We start from the raw sequence: 16,958 nt of genomic DNA, 5'->3' as shown, positions 1-16,958 counted from the left end.
CATAAGCCATCAGTTCTGGATAAACTTTCTCTCCTATCTTCTACCAGTGGAATACCAATAATATTCCCATTTCTTGTTATGTGTTTCTCTCCCAACACAAAATTGTTTGTATCATTAATGGGATGGGATTTCTCAGGTTTCTTCCAGAAGAATTGAACCGTAATTTAATCACTAGGAAAGGCTATATCCTCAGTTTCCTCTTATAGGCCTGAAATTCATGTCCCTTGCCCTGGTATTGGAAGCATGAATACTTCAATGCCACAAACAGAGCATTGTACCTCAGCCAAGAACAAATGAAGCCAAGTAGGCCATAACCCCCTCCCAGAACAAAACAACTCTGAAGCAAAATGAGCCACGTATTTTAAAATACTACAAATCTAATCCTCAGCACTTCTTTTTAAAAAATATTGAGGCAACATATTTAATTCGCAACGTATTTCCCTACTAATTTCAAGTTTCTCCTTGATATCTCAGTATTTTTGTCCAATTCTGTGGTTTCAATGTGGCTCTGCCTTTAATATAACTCAATACAAAGCTTGCATCAGCCATATGCCCAAGCAAATTTTCCATGAAGTCTGCCATATAGGCACTATTTTTTCCTGTCCAGTGATTATTATTTTTTACTCACAGAAGCATGATTTCTCTCAGAGACCAAACTAATATGTACAGAAAATACAGTTCCATGTTGTGGGGGGGAGGAGGATATTTTTGCTGACTTTTGGTTTTTTTCATTTTCTAAATTTTAAATTTTGTACCTCTCTATTGAATACTACCAGAGCTTCGTGTGGCTTCTACCAATATATAAAGGAAATATAAACAAATTAACACCACCAATTGTTGTTTTTATCTGACTTGTGATGTGCCAGTATGTAAAAGTTAAACATTCCCCTGAATTCAATAACTGCTTGTAATTGCAACAATTTTAGCCAAACTCTCTAATTGGCATCAGTCTTTTGCATCTTTGTAAAAACAACAACAACAACAAAACCCTGCTTCAGTTTAGTAACATCTGAGAGTATTCTATCAGGAGCACAGTTCTGGTCTTGCCAAAACATTCCGAAATACTTTATTTGTCCTTTTCCTAATACTGTATAATTCTATAGTCTTGTTTATATATTGGAACCATTATTTTATTTACGGTGTGATCTATCTGAGCTTCAGTTAGTTGATAGATAGATGGCTTGATGTTCTGTGCTACAGTTTGTTTTATTATGTGATTTTCAGGCAGCAATGAATCCCCATATCATGACAATCCTACCAGCTTTTCCAGTTCAAGACTAAGGTCTTGAAGTCTGTTTGCTGAAGTGTTCTGTAATCTTTAATTTGATAGACTTCAATGACTTTTTAATGGAGATCTTCAGAATCATTTAAGGATGGGCTGTAAGCTGTCTATAGAACCTGGACTTATGACCAAAATTGAGCCCAAAATTTATGTTAAGTGAGTCATTTGTTAAAGTGTGTTTTGCCCCATAGTGGTTAAGTGAATCACTGTGGTTGTTAGGTTAGTAACCTGGTGAATCTGGTTTCCCCATTAACTTTGCTTGACAGATCATCACATGAGCCTGGGACACAGCAAAAGTTATAAATCTGAACCAGTTGTCAAACATCTGAATTTTGATCACATGATCACAAGCATGCTGCAAACATCATAACTAACAAAAACAGTTATTAGTCACGTTTTTGTAAAGTTGTAACGTTGAATGGTCAGTAAACAAACTCTTAAAGTTGAAGACTGCCTGGATTTTGTTTCACTGTGGAAATAAAGTTTGTGAAATGTATATTGAATTTTTATTATGATTGGAGACCAGAGTTATAGATAGAAGCACATAAAAAAAAAGTAAATACAACCCCCCCACACACAATTATTGGTGGATGGGAAATATGTCTAGTTTTACAAGCAATATACCAACATTTGACTACATTCAAGGAAATTGGATCACACTGATATAACAAATGCATATAAAAAGATCAGAATTCTCTAGGTCAATGATGGTGAACCTATGGCATGGGTGCCACAGGTGGCATGCGGAGCCCTATCTGCTGGCACAAAAACCATTGCCCTAGTTCAGTTCCAACGTGCATGTTTGTGCTAGCCAGCTGATTTTTGGTTCCCACAGAGGCTCTGGGAGGATGTCTTTGGCTTCCAGAGAGCCTCCAGGGGAATGGGGAACAATGTTTTTGCCCTCCCCCAGCTCCAGGAAAGTCTTTGGAGCCTGGGGAGGGTGAAATGCGAGCCTACTGGGCCCACCAGAAGTTGAGAAATAGGCCATTTCTGGCCTCCTGAGGGCCTCTGGAGGGTAGGGGGAGCTGTTTTTGTCCTCCTCACGCATTGAATTATGGGCGTGGGCACTTACACAAGCGCGATAGCATCATGCACCCTCTTTCGGCACCCAAGGAAAAAAAGGTTTGCCATCACTGCCCTAGATGTTTTAGCAAGGAGTTACAGTGGTACCTCTACTTAAGAATGCCTCTACTTAAGAACTTTTCTAGATAAGAACTGGGTGTTCAAGAATTTTTTGCCTTTTCTTCAGAATCATTTTCTACTTCAGAACCTGAGCCTGGAAAAATTTCCCAGGAAATTTGAGAGTGGCACAAAGACCTGGCCAGTTTCCTGCCATGCCCTCTGGATATCTCTCTCTGGCGCAGTGTATGGGAGGCAGTCTCGCATCGGGTGTATGGGAGGCACATGCTCCTCCTTGCCGCCTCAGAGTCCCTCTTTTTTTTTTTAAGCCTTAAAGTTTTGGATTTTTTTTATTCCCCTCACCTTCTTCCTTCGGCAGCGACTGTCCTCCTCCTCCTCTTCTTCCTCCTCCTACTCCCACCCAAATTCCGAGCTTTTATTTCTTTCCTAATGGCTTTGCACGCATTATTTGTTTTTACATTGATTCCTATGGGAAAAATTGCTTCTGCTTACAAACTTTTCTACTTAAGAACCTGGTCACGGAACGAATTAACTTCTTAAGTAGAGGTACCACTGTACAAGGTAGATCACTGGATCCTTATAGAGCAGGGGTGTCAAACTTGTGGCCCATGGTCTGGATGCGTCACACGCTGGTCATGCCCACCCCCAGTTTAGCAAAGGGGGGAAAGTCACAATACAGTATGTAACGATGTGAGTTTGACACCCCCGTTATAGAGTGTACAGCATAGCAAGACATGAGCTGTAGTTTCGATAACCTCTTGTCTACAATGTCACAGAGTCTTAGCTCATAGGGATCTTTTCGTATGTTGGTCTTCCAACACTACTCTGGGGTGTGAACTGAAGTGTGTTCAAGTTATGGTCCACATAATGTATGTATGGCAGGCCCAAATGACCTGATTGTTTAATAAAACAGTACACACATGACTATTTTAGCCCTTTAACATGAAGGGATTGAAATAGAGATGCAGATATTTTTTCATCATGCAGGATGGCTTTCTGAAATAAATATTAAACCGATGGCAATTGTTCATAAGGAATCTCTTTATGATTTATTATTAGGTCCTATATTAAGTTCTGGTAACGATCAGTGGTGATATGCAAAAGTTCAGGAAACTCAGATACCGAGAGGCCAAACACATATTTCTTAAAGTGTTTCCTAATGAAACAGAATAAAGAGAAGGACCTCCATGCTTTTACTGCCTATTTGTGATCAGTTCCTCTTGCTTACCCATTTTAGTTTACCCAATTTGCCAGAGTAACTAATTTATTACATTGTTTATTCCAAGAAAAACAAAATCAAAACAATCTATCTCAAAGTAAGCATTTAAAGTCATCCACCAGTAGCAAACTTAAAAGCTTACAGCTGTGCATCATCCAAGCCTGTATTACTTTAAGGGCTTCTTTGGGGAAGAACTTGTCTGGGAATAACAGATGGAAGGGATACAGGGAAGGCCTAGCACTCATGATAAACCTCAGCACAGGAAGGAGGCCAGATGTTATTAGTTTACCACTTCTCTCAATCTTAAACAGGATGTAGCACTCTCCTTTAAACAAAAGCCACATCCAAGGATGCCTAACACCACAAAGAATGGACTATAATAGCTATAGTGTTGGAAATTAGGATTGGAAAATCAGGATGGAGGTACTCTAGCTTTTTTTTTTTTTTTGGATAATGTATTGTTTCCAATAAAGGGAAATGCATTTATTGAGCATGTAGCATATATCTGCTGCTTTATATAGCAATGTCCTTCACTCTTGAGCAATGTTCACATCAAAAGTGGGTTCGGACCAGTTCGCACGAACCAGTAGCAAACCACTGGTTTAGTAGAATTTGCATTTTTCATGCACACACATGCAATTCGGCTTCCACGCATGTGCAGTAGCAAGAATCAGACCGAAACACAGCTGAGGAGCTGATCAGCTGTGCTTCTGGCAAGGGAATAAAGGTAAGTATAAACATGGGGGTGGACGGGAGAGCTCTTTTTCAACCAACAGCAGAGGAAAAAACTTAAATACAGTAAAAAAGAATTCCCCCCAAAATCCAAAAAAAAGATGGTGGTGTCCATGGATCAGCACCGACCAAACCGGATCCATGACCTCAGGGCTGGGCAGCAGGCAGGACGAGGAGGAACGCAGTTCTACTGGTGGAAATGAAGATGCGTGCACAGCTCCTGCTGATCAGCGGCTATCAATTCCTGGATTACTGGTCTCGGCTCAGCTCTCGGTTTTTTCCCCTGCTGCTGCTGCTGCGCTCCTTGCTTTTTTCCTCTTTCCTCCTTCCTGGCCTCGGACAAATTTCTCTCTCTCCTACTCGTCTCCCCTCCAGCCTCACGTGGCCACCTCCCACCTGAGATGCAAGCAGGAGTCATGGGTGGAAGTGGCGCTGGCAGCATTTATACCTAGCTACCCAGCCTGAGGTGGGGGGTTGACCCAGGAAGGAAAGCACGGGAAACGCAAAGCAAATTGTCACCCCAGTGAGCAACACTGCCAAGGTTGTAAGTCAAGGACTTAAGAGTTCACTTGAACGATGATGATAGTTCAAGCCACTCCCACCTGATCACATGGCCAACAAGCCACTCCTACCCAATCACATCATTAAGCCACACCCACAAAATAAGCCACACCCACAGCGTGGCAGTAAACAATTTGGCTGCCCATTGCTGCATGACCCCATCATGACATCACTAGTGGGTTGCTACTGGTTCGGGTGATCCGATCCGGCAGGAACCCACTCGGTAGAGAGCTAGCTAGCCATATACTGAAAAAGCCTTCAAGATCCCTAGTGCTTAAGAATAAAGAAATCATGTTACCCTTTGCAAGGCCAGGTTGCAATTCCTAAAACTGTTCCATAGCTAGCCACCATTCACTTTCAATATAATGATTCTTTCTTCATAATAGGAAACAATCATATTACATAAAATTAAGCCTTCTCCTAATATGTTGATTCATTATTTCTAACAGAAGCGGCATCTTGGCACAGAAAATCAGCTCCACCATATTCCCTGGAAACGCAGCCTTTTTCTTTTTAGCATTTGTTCTGCTTGGTTGCAGAGTCCTATTTTTTCTTTTCTTTCTAAAATGTGCTTGCTTAATTCTCATGGTGAAACTACCAATGCATGTGATCAAAGATCCATTCTTCGGTCAGCTGAATGTTTTTTGAGGGCCAACAGAGAGTGAATGACTTTATGTTTTATTTTCAATAAAGGCAGTAAATTAGAAATGTATGAATTGCATGTGCAGACATTTCAATGTGTGAAATAAGGTTTGACAAAGAAAAGAATTTGAATTGCTATAACATTCACAGGACCTTTTGAAAGCATTGCTATATGAACCCTGTAAACATTTATAACAGTAAACATCCAAAACATTTAAAACTGGGTTATCAATTTTCATGCTATTAATCCATTAATATTAAAAGTAATTAGTGTTTTAAAAGAATCCAACATATAAGGCAATTATTAATGTAAGACAATCAACTCAAACCTTAAAATTACAGGTTAGAGATAAAAAAAATCAACTCAAAATTAAAACTACCAGAGTAAGTTTACATTTTTGAAATACAGATAACACACGTAAAGTTTTAAGGTTGTAGAAGCTAATATACAGTATCTATGAAAGACACTAATTAATGTGCTGTCTTAGTGGGAAGAACATTTGAATTATATTAAAATATTAATCAGATTTTTAAAAAGAAAATTGTGATATTTAACTGTTTCAACTTTCACAGTTTTGACAAGAATCATTAACATTGTGCTTTAAAATCCATGTGCAATATATAACATAATCACTGTTTTTAATTACAGGCACCCAACCTCAGATTTCAGGAGTAAACATTACTCTCAAATTATTGGGTGCAGCTTCCCTTGAGGCCCTATAAAACTTCTCCTTGAATTGTAATTGACAGGCAGGACAATTATTGAATACACTAGGAATGATTATGTGTCATCAAACTGGTGCTAACTCTTAGTGACTACATCGATAGATTTTCTCCGGGATGACCTCTGCCTAATCTGAAATTTTAGGTCTTCCAATGGTGCACTAATTGCCACTATAACTGAATCCAATTCACTTCGCTGCTGGTCATCCTCTTCATCTCTTTCCTTCCATCTTTCCAGCACTAGAGCCTTTTCCAATGGCGAACTTATGGCACAGAAACCACAGGTAGCATGCAGAGCCATATCTGTTGCCCTAGCTCAGCACCAATGTGCATGTGTGTGCCGGCCAGCTGATTTGTGGCTCACACAGAGTCTCTTGAAAGGTGTTTTTGACTTCCAGAGAGCCTCTGACGGGGATAGGGGAGGTGTTTTTACCTTTCCCCAGCTCCAGGGAATCCTTTGGAGCCTGGGGAGGGAGAAACACAAACCTACTGGGCCCACCAGAAGTTGGGAAGCAGGCCATTGGGCCTCTGGGGAGCAAGGAAAGCTGTTTTCGCCGTCCTCATGCATTGAATTGGGGGTGTGGGCAATAGCATACGCTCTTTTGGCATCCCAGGAAAAAAAGGTTCACCATCACTGATCTAGGCCTTTGTATGAGTTTTCCAAAGTAGGATAATTTGAGCCTGATCACTTGTGCCTCAAGTGAGAGGGGAGTAATTACACATCCCCACTCATCACTTTTTCCCTCATGGGCTGACATCCTTCCTCTGCAAAATGTTAAATTATAAAATACAGGCATCAGCTCCCAAAAAAATATTGCATAATTCCTATTTTAGTGAATAACTCAAAACTTTGGTAGACGCGGAAAAAAGTGACTAATGGTATGTGACTGGTCCTTGCACTTATAACTCTCACACATTCCCACTGTCTCGTGATCAAAATTTGGCTGTTGGCATCTGTCATATATTTACAGTTTCAGTATCCTGGAGTCATGTGATTGGAATCAAGAACAAAGTCAATGAGGGAAACTAGAGTCTCGCAATTTGCTTAAAAGCCGTGGCAAAAAAATTAAAAAGGTCATAAAATCAGATGTGACTCCCTTAACCCACTACCTTGCTTAGCAATGGAAATTCTGGCCCCAATTGTAATCATGAATGAAGGACTACCAGTAATATACATAGTGGTGGGAAAAAATTGTAGCAAGGGATTCTCTGCCCGGTTGTTGGGTAGGTGAGGCCAGGGTGGGGGTGGCCTACTCAGCCTCCTGCACCATGGGAGGGAACCTTTTTGCCCTCCCTTGGCTCCAGAGGCTTTCCTCAAGCCTCTTCGAAGGCACAAACGGACCCTCCGGAGGCCAAAAGCGGGCCAGTTTCTGACCTTTCCAAATGGTAGACCCATTTTTCATCCTCCCCAAGCCTCCACATATGCCCTGCACTTACCTGCACCCAAAATAGGCTGCATGGGAATTCCTGGGTGGGACGGGATGGACAGCGCCAGGCCAGATGGGGTGGGCAGGAGTAGGATTTGGGGGTTCTCCAAACTGCACCGAATCTTAACTAGAGGTTCTCCTGAACTCCTGCGAACCCTCAGCAGCCCATGGCTGTATGAAGAAAACTCTGGTAGACCCCAATAGTAATAAAGACCAAGATTCTTTCTTTCCCAATTTGGAGAATGAAGTTGCAACTAGAGACGACTTGTATTCAAAAAATTTGCAACAAGTAGCCTATAAATGAAATATTACTTTTATATTCCACATTTTGAGAATGTACAATCGCTAATGTAGGAATGTAATACAGTGATACATCGTCTTACAAACGCCTCATCATACAAAATTTTCGAGATACAAACCCGGAGTTTAAGATTTTTTTGCCTCTTCTTACAAACTATTTTCACCTTACGAACCCACCACCGCCCCTGGGATGCCCCGCCTCCGGACTTCCATTGCCAGCAAAGCACCCGTTTTTGCACTGCTGGGATTCCCCTGAGGCTCCCCTCCATGGGAAACCCCACCTCCGGACTTCCATGTTTTTGCGATGCTGCAGGGGAATCCCAGCAGGGGAATCCCATCATCGCAAAAACGGGTGCTTTGCTGGCAACGGAAGTCTGGAGGTGAAATCGCAGCATCGCAAAAACACAGAGGTCCGGAGGTGGGGTTTCGAGGACTTTGGTGTTTTTGTGATGCTGCAATTTCACTGATGCTCCCTTCGCTGGGAAACCCCACCTCCAGACTTCCGTTGCCGGCGAAGCGCTTGTTTTTGCGATGCTGGGATTTCCCTGCTGGGATTTCCCTGCAGCATCACAAAAACACAGAAGTCTGGAGGTGGGGTTTCCCATGGAGGGGAGCCTCAGGGGAATCCCAGCAGTGCAAAAACGGGCATGTCGGCTGGCAAAAGGGGTGAATTTTGGGCTTGCACGCATTAATCGCTTTTCCATTGATTCCTATGGGAAACATTGCTTCGTCTTACAAACTTTTCACCTTAAGAACCTCGTCCTGGAACCAATTAAGTTTGTAAGACAAGGTATCACTGTATATAGGAAATGATACTCTGAGTTGGACAGAGTTATACTTCAAGTGTATAGTGAAGATGTTTCAAAGGTAGATAACCTACATGAATATAGTAGCAATAATTCCATGTAACTGGGTCTCTATTGTTTATAGGGGTGAAGATGTTAATATATCAGGGCTAACAAATAAATAGTATATACGAGGGTTATCCAGAAAGTAAGGTTACAAGGTACGTAGCTCTCACGGGGAATGTTCGCAATGGAAGTTAGTATTATTATTAGCGTGTAGCGGGAAGCCAGCAAAAGAGAACGAGAAGTACCAGTGGTCAGTAGATCATCGACTGGCATTGTGAAGAAGGTTAGAGATGAGCGTCCTCATTCCGCTTCCCTCCAAGTGTGAAGTGCACACTGTAATACACTACCCAAATGCTAAGGGCATGAACGCTGCTGCAATAGGTGCCCAAGAATTTTCTTGTTGATTGCTGAGTTTTGAATTTTTTGGCTGAAGGAGAATGGGTATGACGCTACTGCATTGATTGACGTTTGGTCTCTGGAGTTTGGTGATAAGCCCAAGTTTCATCTCCTGTTACTATACAGTTGAGAAAACCCTCACCTTCAATCTCAAAATGGTCAAGACATTCTCGAGTGGCATTGACCCTGTCGATATTTTGCACTTCAGTAAGCATCCTGGGCAATCCTCGTAATTCTACTGCAATTATTAACCCGCCTATGAATTTATTGCTTTATCTTAGTAAGAGTCACTTGTCTTCATTCCTTACATTCTGTTTTAACACATGGATACTAATATTCTAAAACATTTGTTGTGATGATAACTGAGATAGTACTTAAGATATGATACATATCAAGTGACTGGGAAATCAAGAGATCCTGTCAACACATGGGCACAAGTAAACCTTTTAGGTTTGTAGTCCATAAGAGGACATTTATATACAAACAGCTGTATATATTTCTAACTGCAGTTAAACTCCAATTAACTGACCTTACTTTAGCAGTCTTTAGATGCAATATACAAACTATTCATCCTTTTATGCAGTTGTTACACCCTTTGATGTATGCATTAAATCCCATTTCAAATTTTTCTCTTGTATTACAATCCGATTCAACTGACATTTAAATGAATTTGAATCTGACAGTTATGCCCTCTATTAATTTATGAAATCAAAAGTTTACTGTAGTCTTAAATCACATGACTTTGAAAATCTTAGACGAGCCTAAAAAATTTTAATTCCTGCGCAGCAGAAATATTGTCTCAACTTGTTGTAAAGTATGCGAAGGATGGCTAACTTGTGAAAGAAACTCATTGTAATCTACCATAATTATGCCACAGATAATACTTAATACAATAATGTAAATATGAAGAAAATTACAATGCAGAGCCATGCATTTAAACATCTAATTATGCCACATATAATACCCAATACTACCATGCAAATAGCCAGAAAATTACTCTTAATATTGTGTCGTGCATTTAAACATACAATGCAGAGGAGTGAGATTTCCATGTCAAGTGACCCAGATTATGCCTAAATGCATCTATTGACATGAAAGCTCAATAATAACTATACAGTAAACAACTATGTGGGAAGGTTCAGCTACAGCTTATGTAGATTGTGGTTGAAGTAAGGAAAGTGTTAGTCCAAATGACAAACCAACATTCACATCTCTCTTCTTCCTACCCAAGATAATCAAAACCAATGAAAGAGCAGATAATGGTTACAGTAGAAAAGGATAACTTTAATATTCTCAAAAGTGTGATTGTTTATGGGTTGACATTGGAAATTCATTTGATAGGTTATTCTAAACCTTACCATGTAGATTATGTAACACAGTTATCATCAACTACAGGAATGGCTTCCTGGCCAAAAATGTTTTCTCTCTGCATTTATGTGAATCTTAGAACTTTTTCTATATATAGTTCAAATAATAAATACTTCATTGAAATGTAACAGATTCCTGAAAAAGGGTTATTAAAATAATATTTTAAGGAAAGGCAGTTAGTTTATAAGAAAACTTCCCTGAAACAAGAATACTGTAGCTTGCAAGATTTTATGTACAGATTCCTTAGCTCAATCTACATTTTTGGTTTCTTTTTACCCTCAGAAGAAAAAGAGCATCTTTATAAATAAAGCTTATAAGAAATAATCAAGTGTGTCTCACATATTGATAATCTGTGATATAATATCTGAATAATATCCTTTATGGAAGAACTGAATCATTTGCTGAAAAATATACTAAATTCACCCATAGATATGTTAAGAATTAAATAACAATGCAAATAGTAGTGATATGCAACTTTGTGAGATTTTTGCGACAACCATCCTTGTGCTCTAGAATTAAACAGCAGTGGATTATCCATTGTGAACTGGGAATAATTTTTGGTTGTGGCAGAATATAATCTCTCTATTAAGTCCTGAAGAATCTATAAAGAATCTGTTAATTAAAAAAAAACCCTAGGAAATAATTAAATCAAATGTAATAGTTTGCTTTAATTCAATTATAGTCCTCCTTTCTATATTCATGATTTATGGATCCTATACTCAATGTAGAGGTGGTCCTCAACTTACAACCACAATTGAGCCCCAAAATTCCATGGCTAATGCAGTTATAGTTATAGTAAATCACTGCAGTTGTTAAGTGAATTATGTTACTGTTGTTGTTGGATTGCTGTATACAGTACAGCTTTCCACTTGAGAAGGTTGCAATTGGCAAAGTGACCCCTCCAATTATGATGCAACCATCATAAATATATGCCTATTATCAAGTGCCCAAATTTCGATCACGTAACTGTGGGGATGCTGCAACAGTTGTGTTAGAACCAGTCGTGTCACTTTTTTCCAGTGCTGTTATTACTTCAAACAGTTGCTAAATGATTGGTTGTAAATCAAGGACTACCTGTATACAATGCATTCGATGGATTTCAAACTGACAGCACAAGCTACTGTATATAATAAACAAGGATTGAATGCCACACTCGCTTGCATGGATGTTACCTAGTCAGATAGTGAAAAGTCTGCAAACAAATAATTTACGCTCAGAAAGAGCTAGATGTCCTTTAATATGCACCTGTACCTTAACACAGGCTTTTTTCAACGATCCAATAAGATCTCACCCTTCAGGTACTGAAGGAACATGAAGAAAGCCTAGGATATTTGTCCCCAAAATTAGAGACAGTTGGAAGTCACAGAGTTAGTGATTCTTTACATCCTGGCTCAAACCTAGAAATATTGTTCCCACAAGCTATATTGGCAAATTTGTTTTACTCAAAAGCACACAAAATAACTTTCCTCTGGCTATACAGATAGCATCTCTGTCATTTTGAAAAATTAGGCTCACCTCCCATCCTGGGGAAATTGTGAGGTTGAATGCCCACAAGAAGCTTGTTTCTGTTGTTCTAGAAAAAATAGCACACATCCGTGTTTGTAATACGGGAGAAGGTATGATATTTTGTACTCAGGAATCCAAGTAAAAGGGTGGGGGGAAGGGGGGAAATAAAGTGCTTAGCTGAAATTATTGCCTAATCTTGGCTCCCATGACAAAAACACACAAATCTGTAGAATATCTAATAATATTTCTACCTCCTAGCTAGCATTTGTGAGAGGTTAAGTAATCATTTTGTTTTTTCATTTGTCACAGCTGTCAGAAGCCATGGAACAAGAACTGGAACAAACAAGCCTTCAATAAAACATCAGGTATTTTATTGTGCAACATACCATGAAGAATTCCATTTCTGTTTCACTTCAGCTCATACCTAGATTTAGGTGAGTCAGTGTAATTTTATTCTCTACATTATAGATGTTATCCATCATTGTCATCTTTATTTGCTATGTTAAGAAACGTAATGCAGTGATCAGAGAAAAATCTAATTAAGTGACATCATTTTTAAAATAAAATTTCAATTCTATTCACAAGATAAATCCTCAGGTAGGTTTATATCATCACGTACTACTAAAAACAGACACTCCAATATAAGTAGTCTCATAGCTGCTTAAATCTTATATCATCTTTTGAAGCCATGCAAAATTCAGAAAAAGATATTTGAAGCACTCCAGGCTTTCTCTCTTATTTGACTAACTCTTCAAAGAGACAGAATAAGTAAAGAAACTTCAATTGGCACAGAAAGCTGCTAGACTGGTTTACTTTGTACAGCTTGCAAAATTCCTCTAACATTTGTCTTGAAGAGCTTCTGACCTCTTCCAAGTCAAAAAAGGACAAAGCACAGACAACATATGTAAAAAGTGTGAGGGTAGCCACATGAACCTCTTTCCTTCTGATCAGACAACTCTGAAATTTTGAAGCCCAATACCAATGTCACAAGAACTGAGAATACACCTGGATTCTGCTTGTCCAAGATTTTGAGAGATCTATTTCCCAGCTAAAAAGAAACTCATTATCAACATAAACCATCTGAAGCAGTATAATCCCCATTTTATTACTATAAGAGTTTCAACTTTTATCCTTCTGTTTTTTCCCCCAAAACAACTTGCCCACATTATCAACCTTTTAAAAATTTATACCAGTGGCTCCTGTTATTTCATATCAATCATCTCTAGAAGAGTGGGAACTTGTGGCATAATCGAGATCATAGTTCCACCGTCCCTTTAAATTCCATCATGTTACAATACAGCTACTATGCTCTCAGGCTGATTTGGGCACATCCCATCTAAAGGGATACACTTGTTTAATTCTCTCACCTTGAGCATAGGGTGAGTAAGCAAATGACAAAATGTTCCAAGTTGTCTTTGGCTTACTTCTGTCAGATATCAAGGTATTTATTAAAGGCAGGATGCAGTATTTGAAAGTACAACAGCAGGAAGGAGAGGATGACTAGGCTTGAAGCTACAGGTGCTTCCAGATGGAAAGTTCCTAAGGTACTACTCCTATCCCCTATATTGTGCAGCTATAGTATAGCTCATTGCTTAACACTGGTTTTTATGAAGATGGGGGAAATGGCAGGAGCTACGTCTGCTGAAACCCGCAGCTCCGGGTCCCGCAGGGAGTTGGCACAACTCTTTGGTAACTATAAGGGGTAGAATTCGCTGTGGGAAACCTTCACCCCGCCCCAGTCCTGTACGTTTACGGGACCCAGGCAACAGTGTTGGCTGCTTGTAACTATTATTTTCACCTTCCTGATGGGGACCCCCCTGTCCAACCTCCCTGTCTTCCTCTTTTCCCACTCATAGAAAACATAGAAACGGCAGAAAAAGACCTCGTGGTCCATCTAGTCTGCCCTTATACTATTTCCTGTATTTTATCTTAGGATGGATATATGTTTATCCCAGGCATGTTTAAATTCAGTCACTGTGGATTCACCAACCACATCTGCTGGAAGTTTGTTCCAAGCATCTACTACTCTTTCCGCCAAATAATAATTTCTGGCGTTGCTTCTGATCTTTCCCCCAACTCACCTCAGATTGTGGCCCCTTGTTCTTGGGTTCACTTTCCTATTAAAAACACTTCCCCCCATAACCTTATTTAACCATTTCACACATTTAAACGTTTCGATCACGTCCCCCCCTTTCCCTTCTGCCCTCCAGACCAGTGTTTCCCAACCTTGACAACTTGAAGCATTCGCTGGCTGGGGAATTCTGGGAGTTGAAGTCCAAATATCTTCAAGTTGCCAAGGTTGGGAAACACTGCTCTAGACTATAGTCTCGGGACCCCTCAAGGCTGCATCGCAGCAAACGGGATCCCCGCCCTGAAGACCCCGCGCGAGGAACCGAGAGGCCGCGCCAAAACATTTAAAGGACCGGCGTTCCGAGCGGTGGCTTTTAAGAATTAAAATCCCCCCACTAAGGCAACGAAACCAAACTCTCCCCTTAGCGGGAATCGGGGATTACGAAGACGATGCTTTCCTTCCTCGGCAGAAACTCCGCGGTAGGTGTGGCAGTTTCAACCGGGACAGCTGTGTCTCTTCCCCCTCCTCCCTGCCCCGACACGGGCAACGTGGGAAGAAGAGAGAAACCCCCCTCCTGTCAACCCCACGGCCGGGAGGCTGAGAGGGCTCAGAGAGAGCGGAACAGCCCCCTCCTCACCCCGCGCTGATCGCGGCTCCTCCGCGCCCCCTCGGAGCTCCGGCCGCTCTCCCCTCCCGGCACAGCAGCTGAGGCGAGGACAATCGCCCTCTTGTCTTCTTCCCACTTCCAAGGAAGGACCCTTTTCCCCCCTCACAGCCGGAAAAAGGAGCCGCGGGGGGGGGGAGTATGAGGCGTCCTCGGACTTACTCGGAAAGTCAGGCATTTCCAAATGGAGGAGGAAAGGAGGGGGGTGCAAGGAGCCCCCTCCGCTCGTAAAAAGCCTCCCTTCGGCTCAGCAGGCACCGGGAGCCGCAATTAACCGGAGCCCCGCTATAGTCGCCACCCCCGGGGGAGCAGGGTTACTAGGAGACTCACCTCTCCCGACGGCTGCTCGGAGGGTTCCCGCTGAAGGGAAAAGTCTCGGGGCTCCTCCGGCGCAACAGGCGGGCAGGGCAGGGAAGGCAAAACCCGCGGGCTGGATCAATCCGCCTTCTCTCACGGCCGGCTCCGGCGAGCGGTCTCTTCGGCCTCCGGGCTGGCCCCTCCCCCTATTTCAAGCCGCTGGACGTCCAGCCAAGGGGGCCCGGCCCGCCTCTCACGGCCGGTGGGCGGACTTGGGCAAAGCTCAGAAGGAGGACGCTGTTGCGGGAGCTGGCCTGCTCTGCTCTGGGCGAAGGGAGGGCCTGGCTTTAGGAAGCCTGGGAAAAACGCGGAGTTTTCCTCCTCCACATCCCCCCCCCGCCCCACACTTGCCCGCCCGCAACAGGGGCGGGAGGGACTTTCTGATCCAATTAGCCCGCTGGGGGATGAACCGAGGCCCTGCCCAGCAGCCGCAGTGGTGGCTGAGCTGGCCATCCTGGAAACGGGGGCGAGATGGGGCTGGTATCCACCCACCCAATTTTTGGAAGGAAAGGAAACCTGTGCGGTGGGACGCCGCCGGAGTAAGCAGCGCCTCTGCCCATGTGGAAAGCGCGGAGCTGCCAAAATGAGTAATCGAACCTTCCCAGCCCTCCTTCTAGGGTTAGGCAAAAGAGCTTACGCCCGGGCGTCGGTTTCGAGTATCTCCCAAAGCGCAGAACCCGCCCCCCCCCCCCTCTCGGTAGATTTACACGATCCCTCGATGCGCTACTTAGCTTCGTAAGCAAGCATGCTCGTTTATTACAGAAAAAAAAGATTGCAATAATATCTAAGGCGACTCCCATTTTAAAAATAGCTACTGCACTTATTTAGGTAAATAGACCCTGTTTATCTAGGAACCCATTAAACAAATACGCCTAATACGCTTAAAGATAACGTCTATGTGTTGAGTTAGGCAGAGAGTTTTCCAGTCAAACCCTCAAACTTTGTGATTCCTATGGACACACTGTTCTCGCTCTGTATTGTTGTTGTTGTTGTTGTTGTTGTTGTTGTTGTTGTTATTATTATTATTATTATTATTGTGATACCTCGTATTACAAACTTAATTGGTTCCGGGATGAGGTTTGCAAGGTGAAAAGTTTGTAAGATGAAACAATGTTTCCCATAGGAATCAATGGAAAAGTAGTTAATGCGTGCAAGCCCAAAACTCACCCCTTTTGCCAGCCAAAGCACCCTTTTTTGCGCTGCTGGGATTCCCCTGAGGCTGCCCTCCATGGGATACCCCACCTCCAGACTTCCAAATGGAGGAGGAAAACTTCCGTGTTTTTGTGATGCAGGGAAATCCCAGCAGGGCAAAAACGGGTGCTTCCCTGGCAACGAGGGGAGGGGAGCCTCAGTGAAATTGCAACATCGCAAAAACACGTCCTCGAAACCCCACCTCCAGACTTCCATTGCCAGCAAAGCGCCCATTTTTGCGCTGCTGGGATTCCCCTGCAGCATCGCAAAAACACGGAAGTCCGGAGGTGGTGTTTCCCATGGAGGGGAGCCTCAGAGGAATCCCAGCAGCGCAAAAACGGGTGCTTCGCTGGCAACAGAAGTCTGGAGGGTGGGCATCCCACTGGTGGCGGCTTGGGTTTGTAAGGTGAAAATAGTTTGGAAGAAGAGGCAAAAAAATCTTAAACCCCGGGTTTGTATCTTGAAAAGTTTGTATGATGAGGGGTTTGTAATGAGGGGTTTGTAAGATGAGGTATCAAATTATTATTA

The 16,958-nt window shown here is 42.2% G+C and overlaps 2 protein-coding genes across 5 annotated transcripts in view; one reads left to right on the top strand and one right to left on the bottom strand.

Moving 5' to 3' along the window:
- Positions 1–15,596, bottom strand: part of PACSIN3 (protein kinase C and casein kinase substrate in neurons 3) — a 45,787-nt gene extending 30,191 nt beyond the window's left edge. For all 4 annotated transcript variants that reach the window (XM_070759848.1, XM_070759868.1, XM_070759858.1 and 1 more), the window contains exon 1: positions 15,213–15,596. The gene's annotated coding sequence lies outside the window, so the exon portion shown is untranslated. The remainder of the gene's footprint in view (positions 1–15,212) is intronic.
- DDB2 (damage specific DNA binding protein 2) overlaps positions 12,554–16,958 on the top strand; it is a 49,304-nt gene continuing 44,899 nt past the window's right edge. Inside the window, exon 1 of the mRNA XM_070759828.1 lies at positions 12,554–12,581. The gene's annotated coding sequence lies outside the window, so the exon portion shown is untranslated. The remainder of the gene's footprint in view (positions 12,582–16,958) is intronic.

The sequence above is a fragment of the Erythrolamprus reginae genome, chromosome 1 (assembly GCF_031021105.1).
Source record: "Erythrolamprus reginae isolate rEryReg1 chromosome 1, rEryReg1.hap1, whole genome shotgun sequence".
Taxonomy (NCBI): Eukaryota; Metazoa; Chordata; class Lepidosauria; order Squamata; family Dipsadidae; genus Erythrolamprus; species Erythrolamprus reginae.
This window is presented reverse-complemented; position numbering and strand designations above follow the sequence as displayed.